Source organism: Tenrec ecaudatus, chromosome 6 (genome assembly GCF_050624435.1).
Source record: "Tenrec ecaudatus isolate mTenEca1 chromosome 6, mTenEca1.hap1, whole genome shotgun sequence".
Taxonomy (NCBI): domain Eukaryota; kingdom Metazoa; phylum Chordata; class Mammalia; order Afrosoricida; family Tenrecidae; genus Tenrec; species Tenrec ecaudatus.
In genome coordinates, this window is record NC_134535.1 from 55,989,191 (window position 1) to 56,002,370 (window position 13,180).

Genomic DNA, 13,180 nt, shown 5'->3' on the forward strand with positions numbered 1-13,180 from the left:
TGGACTTCAGCTGAATGTCGTCTTGTAGTGTCAAAATCTCCCATTCCGTATGAAAGTGACACGTTTTTGTCTTCTAACTTGGTCCAGCTCCCCCACTCATTTTAAAACCCTCTCTAATGTTTAAGAGGAAAAAAAACAAGGTCTGAAAATTGGTGATAATTTAGCTTGTCAGGTTTTTTTTTTTTTTTTTTGCCAAGTAATGGCTTTTATTCTAGACTGTAAAAATACAGCAATCCTGTGGGCATTTAAGATACATTTCTATTGTAATAATAAGATTTCTATTTTGAAGAAAACATAATGAGAAAAGGTGATCTTCAAAGGCAAATACACCTTTTGTTTACAGCTGGTTTGCATTAATGCATGATTGTTTTTAAGAAAAGGGGATTGTGAAAATCAGGTACGTAACAGCCTACGTATACCAAGGTTGTGTGTGTTCATTGTGTTTTGGAGACGTTCATGTACACATCGAGGACTTTTTTCCAGGGGGGTTCTCCAAACAGTGGAAGAAGGTCCTCCTTGGCTGGCCAAACGCAGTACAAGAGGCTTGGCCGTGACAGGAAGCCCAGCGCCCCCTGGTGAAGCAGACATGTTCAGAAATGAACAACTTTGGGCAACTTGGTTTGGGGTGCCTGCAGCTTGGGAGCATCCAAAATGCCTTCATGGTCTGCGCGCATTCCCTTTTCCCAGCGACAAACCGTGACCACTCGATCAGAGTTCTTCCTTCCTGGGCAGTCTTTCTGAGAGTGTTGCACGGACCCACAAAGTCTGCAGCCACCACCATCAGCATAGACGCCCTTGGGGTTCTCAGGACAAGATCTGGACAGGTGCCCCATCTCCCCACACACGAAACATTTTGCGAAAGGAAATTCACCAAGAGCTATGTCCACTTTAGCTTTGCACTTAGTTATTTCGTGCTCTGTGGACCCGCATTGGTAGCATATGCCAGTGCCTGCATCCTGAGTGTCCAGGGCAGCGGGGCAGTCTGCAACGCCATGTCCAGGTTGTCTGCAATGGAAACAGACCACTGCATTTTTCTTTGTTGTTTGCCTTTTTAATCTTCTTCCTTCCCTCCGACTGTCTTTCTTTAGAGCAAGTGCAATGTCTTCCCTGATTTCCGCGTGGACAGCGGCTCCCCTCTCCCCACTGTGAGCCACCTGTGAGCTCTGCCTTAGGTAGTCCATGAACCCATTCACATCTTCATTTAAGTACTCCTTTTTCTTTTTGTTCTTTTTCTGTTTTGTTTGAAGTGTGTCATTTTTAAGGGACAGTCCATGGGCTTCGAATGATTTCCCCTTGGCTTGGCTTTGACTTCCTCCGTCATCGGGTCCCTTCTTCAAATCCTGCCATGGTGTTGCTGCCAAGGGTCTCTTGTTAGCGGTGGCCGTAACTCGTGCCCACCTGGTCATGGTTTCCCAAGCTGTACCTGATCAATCGCGTGTGAATCCTCCAGAGCAGGCGAGTTGGCCAGCCCAGCTTGTCAGTTTTGCTGCACTTAGCTCAGTTGTTTGTGCATGTGTTTGACACCTAAGATTGCATCTGACTGGCTGAGCTGTAAATCAATTAAGTAACGGGATTGATTATAGGCTTACGTCTATTTTTTCAATGCCATGTGATCTACCCACACTACATTTGCGATTGCCTAGTAGATCGCGATTGGCGTATTGAGCACCCCTGTCCTAAAGCATTCCTTTCTTATTTTCCCCTGGACCCACACCGTTTCACTTGCTCATGGGTTTGGCTATGTGGGAAACTTTCATAACCATTTCATTTCCAGACTGCCATTTTCCCCAGTATTTTTTTTTTACTAAAAGATCATTTTATTCTGGGTTCTTACAGTCCTCATTACAATTCATACAGCAACTGTATCAAGCATATTTGTACATATGTTCATTATTTTTCTAAACATTTACTTTCTATTGAGCCCTGGGTATCAGCTCCTCTTTCACCTACTCCCCCCATGTGACTCCTTAACAAATTATGGATTATTATTATTTTCATACCTTATACCAACTGCTGTCTCCCTGCCCCCATAGTTTCTGTTGTTCATCTCCTTGGGGAGGGGGAATGTGGTTATGTGTTGGTTGGCTCAATCATTGCGGTTGGTTCCTTCTTCCTTCCCTTGTCTCCTGTCCCTCCTCCCCCATTCCTGTTCCTGGATTCTGTGTGTCATGAGCTCTTATCGCTTATCTGTACCTGTGCATACACTCTGGCCTAGCCCAAAGTGAAAGGCAGGACCGGGGTCATGATAGCGGGGGTGAAGAAGCCTCAAAGAACCAGAGGAGTATTGTGTGTGTCATCAGTGCTATACCATGCCCTGATTGACTCATCCCATCCTTGTGACTCTTCTGTGAGGGGACCAGACTGCCATTTTAAGATCTCAAATGATTCCCATTTGCTCCAACCAGGTCTGCAAGCTCAGATGAGCAGAGCTTCAAGTTTCTACCTTGCTCTCTATTTAGTTCTCTGTAATGACTTCTCAGTGGATTGTTTTTTCACTTTGTGCTTCAAATCAAGTCAGTCTCCTGGGTCAGCAAAGTTGTTTTCCTTGACCATCCCTGCCTGATTAAACCACTGTCTTAATGGAATTGGAAAGAGGGATGGGAATTGCTCCGGAGAAGACTATGAGCTCCAGGAGCAAAGGTTCTGCTTTTCATAAACAAATACTTCACAATCTGCATTTATCTTTGATTAATTTCTTATGCTTATTAGTTGGTTACTCGAGTCAGTTCCCACACATAGTAATCCTATATACAACAGAACCACATATTGCTCAGTCCTGTGCCGTTGTCACAGTTGTTACGTTTGAGCTCATTGTTGTCAACCGTTGTGTCGGTCCACCTTGTGGAAGCTCTTCCTCTGTTTGGCTAACACTCTACTCTACCTAGCACATTCTTCTCCTATGATAACATGTCCAAAGTATGTGAGAAAATGTATACTCATCTGATTCTATAAAGAACATTCTGACTGTACTTATATGACATCTGTTCATTCTTCTGGTAGTCCATGGTATATTGACTGTGTTTACCTTGTGTTCCTATGCATCTAATACTATTGAAGTACTATGAGTTGGGTCAGACAGACCTTAGTCTTCAATGAGATATCTTTACTCTTTTACTTTAAGGAACTCTTTGGAAGCAGATTTACTTATTGCAATATATTCTTTGATGTCATGACTGTGGCTTCCATGAGCATTGACTGAGGAACCAAGTAAAATGATATCCTTGACAATTTTTACCATGATGCTGTTTATTGGTCCAGTTTTGAGTATTTTTGTTTTCTTTACAGTAAGTATAATTCACACTAAGCACTATAGTCTGCTCTTTAACTGCTCCAAGGCTTCTTGAATTCAACTAGTTAAAAACAAAACCAAACTCCTCGCTATCAAGTCAATGCTGACTCAGAGCAACACCTTGTGGTTTTTCTAGATGGTAACTGTTTACAGGAGTAGAAATCCCAGTCTTTCTCCTGAGGGCTGCTGGTAGATACAAACTGCCTAATATGCAGATCACGGTCCAATGTGTAATCAGTACACCACCAGGACTCTTAGGCTGCATTATTTGTTAATAAGTATTCCTACAATTCTGACTCCAAATACTTCTTTGTGCAGTTCAGCTTCTTGGATTATCTCCTCAGTATACAGATTGAATAAGGACCTAAAATACTTCTCCTGACAATACTGTAGAGTTATTTACTTTTATTTTCAGAGACATCGTTTTAAGTACCTTCCCTCTGCCATAGCTAGAAATTAGTTTTGGACAAATTTGTTTGCATTTTAAATGTTTTTTCTTAATGATCTCATTTGATCATCACTATGGGTCTTGATTTGAAATGATCTATATTATAATTTCATAGAAGTACAACTCATGGCCAAATAGATTCAGACATATAATCAGGAGTCATATCTGTGTTCCCAGGATATATGATATAATCACCTTGTTTCAGAAATCCTATTTATATTAATATAGTCACCTTTTACATAAACAGCTTATGAAAGACAAAAGAAAACTATAATATTTCAAAAATAAATGCATAATCACACATTTTATTCACTTTCATAATGGAAAACACTTTTTTATTGCACTGTAAGTATACCATTTCCTCCTGAATATTATCTGATTTAATATCCAATATTCTCACAATCAAAATAAATTAATTATTTTTATTATGTTTAATGAATGCACCTGAAATTAGGAGCAGAGTTAGATTAGAAAGAAATAGAAAAAAATTGTATTATTTTTACACTATATAACAAAAACATGACCCCTTTAGGAATAACATATTCAAAAGTACAGCATAAAGGTGGTAAAACATTTCAGCATCTAACAATCACATTAATTATGTTTCTCAGTTTTATCACTAGGTTTGGAAACATATTTTCATAAAATGTTTCCCACAGGTACATTCAGTCTTGCCATGAAGAACTTAGTGTTATGATAACGGTATAATACATTTTATGTGTGGAATTCTCAGTAGCCCAAAAAGTAGTTTTATGTGATTCTTTGATTAAATGATTATCAGATATTGTGAACTAGATTATTTGAAATTATTTTCACCATTTTAACTTATTAAAAAGTTTATAATATTAAGGGGTGGCCCAATCCCAACTACGTGAACAGCCTTCCTGCCCACCAGAACAATTCACTTCTGAGGACAGCACTGAAGGTACAGCTCAGGGAGAGGGACATGTCTGATCAGAGCACACAGGAGCAAACAAAGGGGGAGGGAGAGAAAGTGGAGCACTTCCTGGCCCTGCCCCCAGGACTTGAGGACAATATTCCTGCTCAGAGCAGTCAATGCACAGAGAGGACTAGAGGTCTAGCCCCACCACGAGACACAATGTCCCTCACTGACCCATGGTGCTCTGGGGACAACACAGGAGACACAGTGTGGGAATTGTGCCTGCTCTGACTCCACCACACTGAGACAAAACACTAAGGGCGTGCAACAGAATAGCAAAGAACGCAGAGCAAGGACATCTCTGAGGAATACCAAAAATAGACTGTGGGACTGTGGCATGTCACTCCATCATAATTGACTGGAAAACACTCCTAAAGGTCAACAAACAGATTTTGAACTATTTATAGGGTTTTTTGTTGTTGTTTTCTCTGGCTTTTTTAGTTGTTGTTTTGTTTTCTTTTGTTGCATTGTTTGCTCTGTCTTGTTTTTTTGCATATTATCTCTGCATGTCTATTTAGATAAACTAGGTGGGATAAACAATCCAGAGAAGAAAACAATGGGTGACATGGGAGAGAGGGAGGCGGGGCAAAGGGAGGGGATGTTAACAAACCCAGGGACAAATGATCTAAAATCAATGGCAAGAAGGGTGTAGGAGACCTGGTAGGGCTCGATCAAGGGCAATGTAACAGAGAGGAATTACTGAAACCCAAGTGAAGGCTGAACATGATAGTGGGACAAGAGGAAAATAAAAGGAAATAGAATGGTAGAAAGCAATGGGTATTTGTGGAGGTCTAAATAAAGGCATGTATATTTATATATGATGGGGAAATAGTTCTATGTACATAAATTTATAGGTTTTGTATTAAGATGTTCCCTCAATGCAAGAACACTTTGTTCTAATAATCTGGCATTCCATGATGTTCACCTTCCCAACATGATCTCTGAAGACAAGATGGGTGCATAAGCAAATGTGATGAAGAAAGTGGATGGTGCCCAGATATCAAAAGATGTAGTGTCTGGAATCTTAAAGGTTTAAAGATAAACAAGTGGCCGTCTAGCTGAGAAGCAAAAAGAAAAATCCAACATGGAAGAAGCAGAGTAGCCTGTGTGATCATGGAATGTTGATAGGATCATGGATCGGGCATCAAAAGCCCACAACAAAAAAATCATATCATTGTTAATGAGGGTGAGTGTGAAGTGGAGATCCAAAGCCCATCTGTAGGCAATTGGACATCCCCTTACAGGAGGTTTGTATTGAAGAAACGAGCCACTCAAGGTTCAGTGTGGCACTGATGGAACATGCAACTTTCCTCTAGTTCTTAAATGCTTCTTCCCTGACACTATCATGTCCCAAAATTTACCTTACAAATCTGGCTAGACCAGACCATGTACATGGGTAAGGATAAGAGCTGGAAATACAGGGAATCCATGGCACATAAACCCCTCAGGACCAATATTGAGAGTAGTCATACTAGGAGGGGAAGGGGAAGGTGGAGGAAGAAAGGGGAAGCCGATCACAATGGTCTATATATAAACCCCTCCTAGGGGGATGCACAACAGAAAAGTGAGTGAAGGGAGACATAGGTCAGTGTAAGACATGAAAAAAAATTATGAATTATCAAGGGTTCATGAGGGAGAGATGCTGGGGGAGGGATGGGAAAATATGAGAAGCTGATACCAAAGGCTCAAGTACCAAGAAAATATTTAGAAAATGATGATAGTAGCAAATGTACAAATATGCTTGACTCAATGGATGTATGTATGCATTGTGATAAGTGTTCTATGAACCCCCAATATAATGATCAAAATATGTATAAATTTATAATATCTAAGTGTTCATTTGTACTTCACAATAGACAGGTTGACTGCATAATGCAATAATGTAGCTCAAACCCATCGTAATTTTTGACATAAACTCAGTTGTTTATGCATTCAAAGAATACTCATTTTAGAGCCTGGTGTTAGAGAGCGAATAGGACAGATATATTTTTTTTAAGCTAAAATCTTATACACTTATTTACCTTCACATCTAACTTGGGTCAAAATTTCCAATAAGCTCACGGAATTTATAGAAAGATAAATTTATACTAACATAATTTTCCTGGCTGGGTATTATGATAAAGATGCAAAGATTTTTTTTTAAAAAATCATTTTACTAGGGGCTCATACAGCTCTTATCACAATCCATACAGAGGAAAGTTGTATGTTTCATCAGTGATACATTGCACCCTTACTGGCTTTTCTCATCCTTGTGACTCTTCTTTAAGGGGATGTACAGTTGTCTGCAGATGGGCTTTGGATCTCCACTCCACACACACCCTTATTCACATTGATATGATTTTTTTTAATCTGGGTCTTGGATGCCTGATATATGATCCCATTTACAACTCATGTGCTTCTTCCATGTGGGCTTTGTTGCTTTTCAGCTAGATGGTCACTTGTTTATCTTCAGACCTTTAAGATCACAGATGCTATATCTTTTGATAATGGGGCCCCATTCACTTTCCTTACCATATTTGCTTATGCACCCATTTTGTCTTCAGCAATTTTTTGAGAAGAAGGGCATCACAGAATGCCGGATTATTAGATCAAAATGTTCTTGCATTGAGGGAGTACTTGAGTAGAGACCCAATACCCATCTTCTACTTTGACACTTAGCATATATGCACTTGCCTGTATTTAGACCTTTAGAGATGTCTTTTGCCTCCTAGTTCTTTCCTCTATTTCCTTTTATACTCCTCTTGTCCCACTATCATGTTCAGCCTTCTTTTGGGTTCCAGAAATTCCTCTTGGCTACATTGCCCTTGATAAAGCCCCATCAGGCACCCTATGTCCTCTTTGCCATCAATTTTAGATCACTTGTTGTTCGTTTGCCCCTGGGTTGGTTGACACTCCATTTCCTTTTCCCAGCCTCCCTCTCCCCCATGTCCCCTTGGAACTGAAGGTCTCCTTGTTTTCTCCTCCAGATTGTTTATACTGCCTATTTTATCTAGATGTACATACAGATTCAGTCATAAGCACAAGAACAAGACAGAGCAAACCAAAACAACAAAATAAAAGCAAAAAACAAATCACCACCACCAGAAAAAACAATGACAAAAAGAAAAGCCTAATAATAGTTCCAGGTCTGTTTGTTGACAATTAGGAGTGTTTTCTGGTTGAGTCTGATGGAGTGCCATGCCCTGGTCCCAAAGTCTATTTTTGGTATCCCCCATGGACTTCATTGCTCTGTTCCCCTTGCTGCTCTGTCGCATGCCCTTAGTGTTATGCTCCAGTGTGGTGGGGTAGAATGGGGCCCAACTCCCACACTGTATCTCCAGTGTTGTCCTCCATAGTGCTGTGGGTCAGTGGGGGATGTCGTGTCTCATGGTGGGACTATCCCCATGGTACTTTCTGTGAAAAAAACAAAGATTTACCACAAATTAATTTAGATAAGGATTTCTTTTTTTTTTTTTTCAAAAGGATTGTTTTTTTTTTTTACATTTTATTAGGGGCTCATACAACTCTTATCACAATCCATACATATACATATACATACATCAATTGTATAGAGCACATCCGTACATTCTTTGCCCTAATCATTTTCTTTCTTTCTTTTTTTTAATCTTTTTATTGGGGCTCATAAGGCTCTTATCACAATCTGTGCATACATCAAATGAGCAAAGCACCCTTATACATTCGTTACACTCATCACTCTCATAATTCACCTTCCACTTGGGTTCCTGGAATCAGCTCGGTTTCCCTTTTTTTCCCCCCATCCCCCTCCCTCCCCGATCCCACCCCTGGTCCCTTGATAGTTTATAAATAATTATTATATCTTATCTTACACTCCCCGGCGTCTCCCCTCATCCGCCTCCCCCTTGACAATCTCCCAGAGAGGAGGTTACACATAGATCTCCGAGATCGGTTCTCCCTTTCTACATGCCCTTCCCTCCTGGTGTCGCCTCTCCCACCGCTGGTGTTGAAAGGTTCGTCTGTCCTAGATTCCCTGTGCCTCCAGATCCCCACTGCACCACTGTACATCCTCTGGTACAACCAGGTCCGCAAGGCAAGGTAGGATTGGGATCATGATGATTGGGAGGGGAGGAAGCGTTCAGGAACTAGAGGAAGGTTTTGAGTTTCATTGTTGTTACACTGAATCCTGTGTGGCCCATCTCCTCACTACCCCTCTGGAAGGGGTGTTCAGCTCTCTACAGGTGGGCATTGGGTCCCCATCATGCACCCCCTATCTTTTTATTGTATTTTCCACAAGGTTTTGATTTGCTGTTGTTAGTTCTACATAAGAATGCTATCATTTTATAAATTCTTTATATATGCAATGATACTTTTATTGCACATTAGCTTCTTCTTCTCCATTTACTAAAAGCATATTAAAGAGGGTAGATAAGATATTTTTGAGCATTAAGTTGACAAAAGTCACACACAAATCCAAACTAAACTAGCAATAATAATTGCAAAATCATTAAATTATCAAAATATTTATAGCTATTTAATTCAAATATAAAATTCAAATTTAATTAAAAGCAAATATAGTTTGATAACAATTTTTTATATTTTATTTTTAAATAGTATGCCATTCTCCTCCTGTTTCTTAGAAATATGTATTTCAGAAGATGCTATCACTCAATATTATGCCATACAACTTATTTGTCTATTGTTTCATCTTGGAAAGCCGTGTTTTGCTTTTTTAGGTTTATTGTGCCATTCTATGTTTTATACATTGAGTTGTGCAGCCCTGGTGTCTGAGTGATTAAGCAGCTCAGCTGTGAACCAAAAAGTCAATGGTTAGACATCCCAGCAACTTGGCCAGAGGAAAATGTAGCAGTATGCATTCTGGAAGATTCAGATCCATGGGCATTTTATAGAGCAGTTCTTCCCTAACCCACAGATACACTGGGAATAAGGATCGACTTGAGAGCACAAAACAAAAGCAGCACCATTCACAGCTTAGTCATGAAGCATCACTACGAGGTGTTCCGTTCATACATGCACGGGTTTATTAAAACAAATGTTGACAAAGATCTTTCTGTTAAGTGGTTGGATGTAGACAAGTTCTCTCAGTAGCACATTGGTGTTTGTCTCATAAGGTGCTTCCCAAAAAATAAAGGTTCACTCCAAAGGGTGTTTGCCAGGGGATCTGCTGCACCATACAATTCAAGGAAGGCAGGTGCACTCAGAAGGGCCTGGACTACTTCTCATTAATCCAAGGGGTTATTCTTGATAGACTTTCCTAGAAAGGTGTACCAAGATCACAAGTGCATTATAGGAAGACATTTTAAGATAATAGAAAATCACACTGGTAAGAAAAAGACCAGGTAAATTGCACTTAGGATTCTTGGAAAACTAATCCCATCCACCTTAAAAGACATGCTTGCTCCCAAATTTCCAAAAAAGCATTTAAAAGCAATATAATTTGAGTCCCTCAAGGATGTCAAAAGTGACATTTTAATATGAAAGAAGTCGCAGGTTTCTTTGGAGTAGAATTGTTGTTTTGGCTGTTGCTGAGGGCCATAGAATAGGTTCCCATTCATAGCAGCAGCGCTAGTTACAGATAAGAGGAAACGCGGTCCAGTCCATGGCCATCCTCACAATTGTTCGTACATTTGAGCCATTGTTGCAGCCACTGCAACAATCCATCCCATTGTGGGCCTTCCTCTTTTTCTCTGTCCTTCTTCCACACTAAGCTTGACTTCCTTCTCCAGGGACTGGTCTCTCCTGACATTTCCAAAGTACATGGAACAAAGCTTGGCCATTCTTACCTCTAAGAAGCATTCAAGCTGTACACCTTTCAAGACAAATCTGTTGTTTCCTTTGGCAGTCAGTGGCATTTTCAATGTTTTTTTTTCCAACATCATAATTAAAATGCACTGATTCTTCTTTAGGAGAAATGAGAGAGATGGAGCCACTACTTTCACTAGTGTATATCAAGAAGACATGATGCGAAAAAATAGCTTTACATTATGAGATGTTTATTTATCAGAGGTTCTTATGATTCTGTGGAAACATTTACTCACATTCGTAAAAATTAGTATATTTCAGTTTGCATCAAAGGCTCTTCATACACGATAAAGATGAAACACCACTTTTTCTTCTTTCTATATTTCTTATATTGCTGTCTTCCCACTCAGGCAAACAATATTCAACTTAACAGGAACATTAGTTATAAAAGTACTTGCTAAAATTTTCCAATCATTCTCACATATGTGCTATTTTTATACTGATCTTTTTTATATGGAATGGAAAGAATATATATGTGACGCACTTGTACTAATGAGTTGCTATTTGTCACAAAGTGATAACTTTATTGTTGATGATGCTTTATATCCCAAAACAGCTAGTTCAGAAGTAATGAAAACATGTTCACAGTATATGCCGGCTATATAACTGCATGCGAACACGATCTCGCAGATGATGATGCGTTGTTCATTCATGCAGTCTGATTCTGTAGGATGACAAGCGATTCCAGGGCAGGGCAAGAAACACCAGGCCCAAATTTGGACTCAGTGAATCCAAATCCTTGATAAAACCGTTTGGATGTTATAATGGTTGTAAAGTCATGGGAGCCATATTTGACCTGCTTTGGCTTCCCTATTGCCAAAAGGGCTGGGCATACTTCACCTGCTTACTTATTCCGACACCGCTCTGCGTCTACGCTGGGTCCAATAAGTATTGACAATGGCCACAGCAACTTCACAGACAATGCTCACAATTACGATCTCTTAGTGAGTTCAGAGGTTACCACAAAGCAGAATCAATACAACAATAAAGACCGACTCATTGGTCTACACAAGACCTCTTCTCAGCCAATAGCCAAGTGTTTCTCTCTGATCTTCATCTTCTCAGCCATGTGGTCCTTTGAACTCTGCCTTCATTGACTGGGCAGCCTGTCTCTCTGCCTCACAGTCTGTAATCTCCATGCTGCTCCTCTGTTCTGTCTCATGTTTTCTGTGCACTGGCTCATGGCCTGGCTCCTTTCCTCTGTCCCATAGTCTATGCCACAGTCTCATGGGCCTCTGGCTTCAGCCTTTGACACTTCAGACAGAGTTCATGATATGCTCCACTTCCAAAGGTCCTGAGATTTAGTTGCTTGTCCAAGATGACTTTTATACACGGAATAATGACTGATGGAGGTGGAGTTTTGACTTTCAGCAGACCCCAAGGAAGCAGAGTATGACTTGTTTCATACTCTCTATTCAATTAGAGACTTAATGCCAATTTAATCGCATCCTCATCAGCATAGCAGAAAACTCCTTCCAAATAGGATTATATCCACAGGCCGAGAGTCTAGCATTATAATGCAACATATAAAGAATTATGGCTAGAAAAGCTATATTAATTGGCTATATTTCAGTCGTTTATGGAGACAGCTTAATGTCCTGTTTTAGAAAAGAGAGGAGGCCCAAGTAAAATTTTCATCAAGGAAGAAACTACCAAGACCTTCTGTCCGTGAAAGATGAAGTCACTCTAGGGAAACATAGCTGGCGTCATCCATCCTTCCATCCAACAGACACATCTTTGGAGTCTGGTCTCTATCGAGCGCTGGCCTAAGTGCTGTCATACTGCCTCACGAAATCCCTGATCTCATACAATTTACATGCTGGTGGAGGGTCACAGACAGAAAGTAATCACACCTATTCCATGTCAGGGAGTGACAAAAGTGAAGGACAAAAATAAAGCAGACTAAACGGAAAGGTACATCCAATTAGATAAAGCAAATGAAAAAGACCTTTTGATTAGGTAAAACATGACCAGGATCTTTATGATAAAGTACTTCTAAGGCACGCGCGCGCACGTGCGCGCGCACACACACACACACACACACACACACAGAACATTTCAAGATTCCAAGGCAGAAAGATTCCTAACTAGTTAGAGAACAGCAAAATAGTAAGTATTCTGAGAACAAAGTGAAACCAGGAAGACTGGTTGGTATACGTAAGAATAGAAAATTGACCATGTTAAGAATCACAATTTTTAATAATAAAAAAATTAATTTTTTTCTGATATGGAAAGACTTTAGGTATTCCCTTTTAATAAAAATATCACTCTGTCGTTAATATTTTGAATACTCTATAATGCCAGTTAGGAATGGAAGGAAAGTATTAAAATTAATGTGAATGAGATGGCGATTCCAAAGTAGTGATGTGGTAGAGAGAAAAACAAGAAACCAGCATGATGGACTGACCAGATGTAAGTTGTCACAGGAATATATATTAAAAGTATTTTGAGATTTTTGGTCTGGGAAATTTGAGCCACCTTACTTAGCTATTATTCAGCAGAGATATTTAAAGATAAAAAATGTTTTCCAAGCAAGAAAACACTGGCTTTTGGGAGAAGAACTGTAAGAACAACACCCCGAGTCAGAATCAGCAGAAAGTTCATTTTTATAAGCCACAAGTCAGCTCCATGCCCACCTTCACATGTCTACATTATGTACCTTGCTGTTCCTCTGCTGGATTTGATAATTCACAGCAATTGTCACAAACATTTTTGTGGAATGTAT

The 13,180-nt window shown here is 39.9% G+C and overlaps 1 pseudogene; it reads right to left on the reverse strand.

Annotated features, from left to right (window-relative positions):
- Positions 1-590: 590 nt before the first annotated feature.
- On the reverse strand, positions 591-1,450 carry LOC142450821 (zinc finger CCHC domain-containing protein 9 pseudogene; annotated as a pseudogene).
- Positions 1,451-13,180: the final 11,730 nt, after the last annotated feature.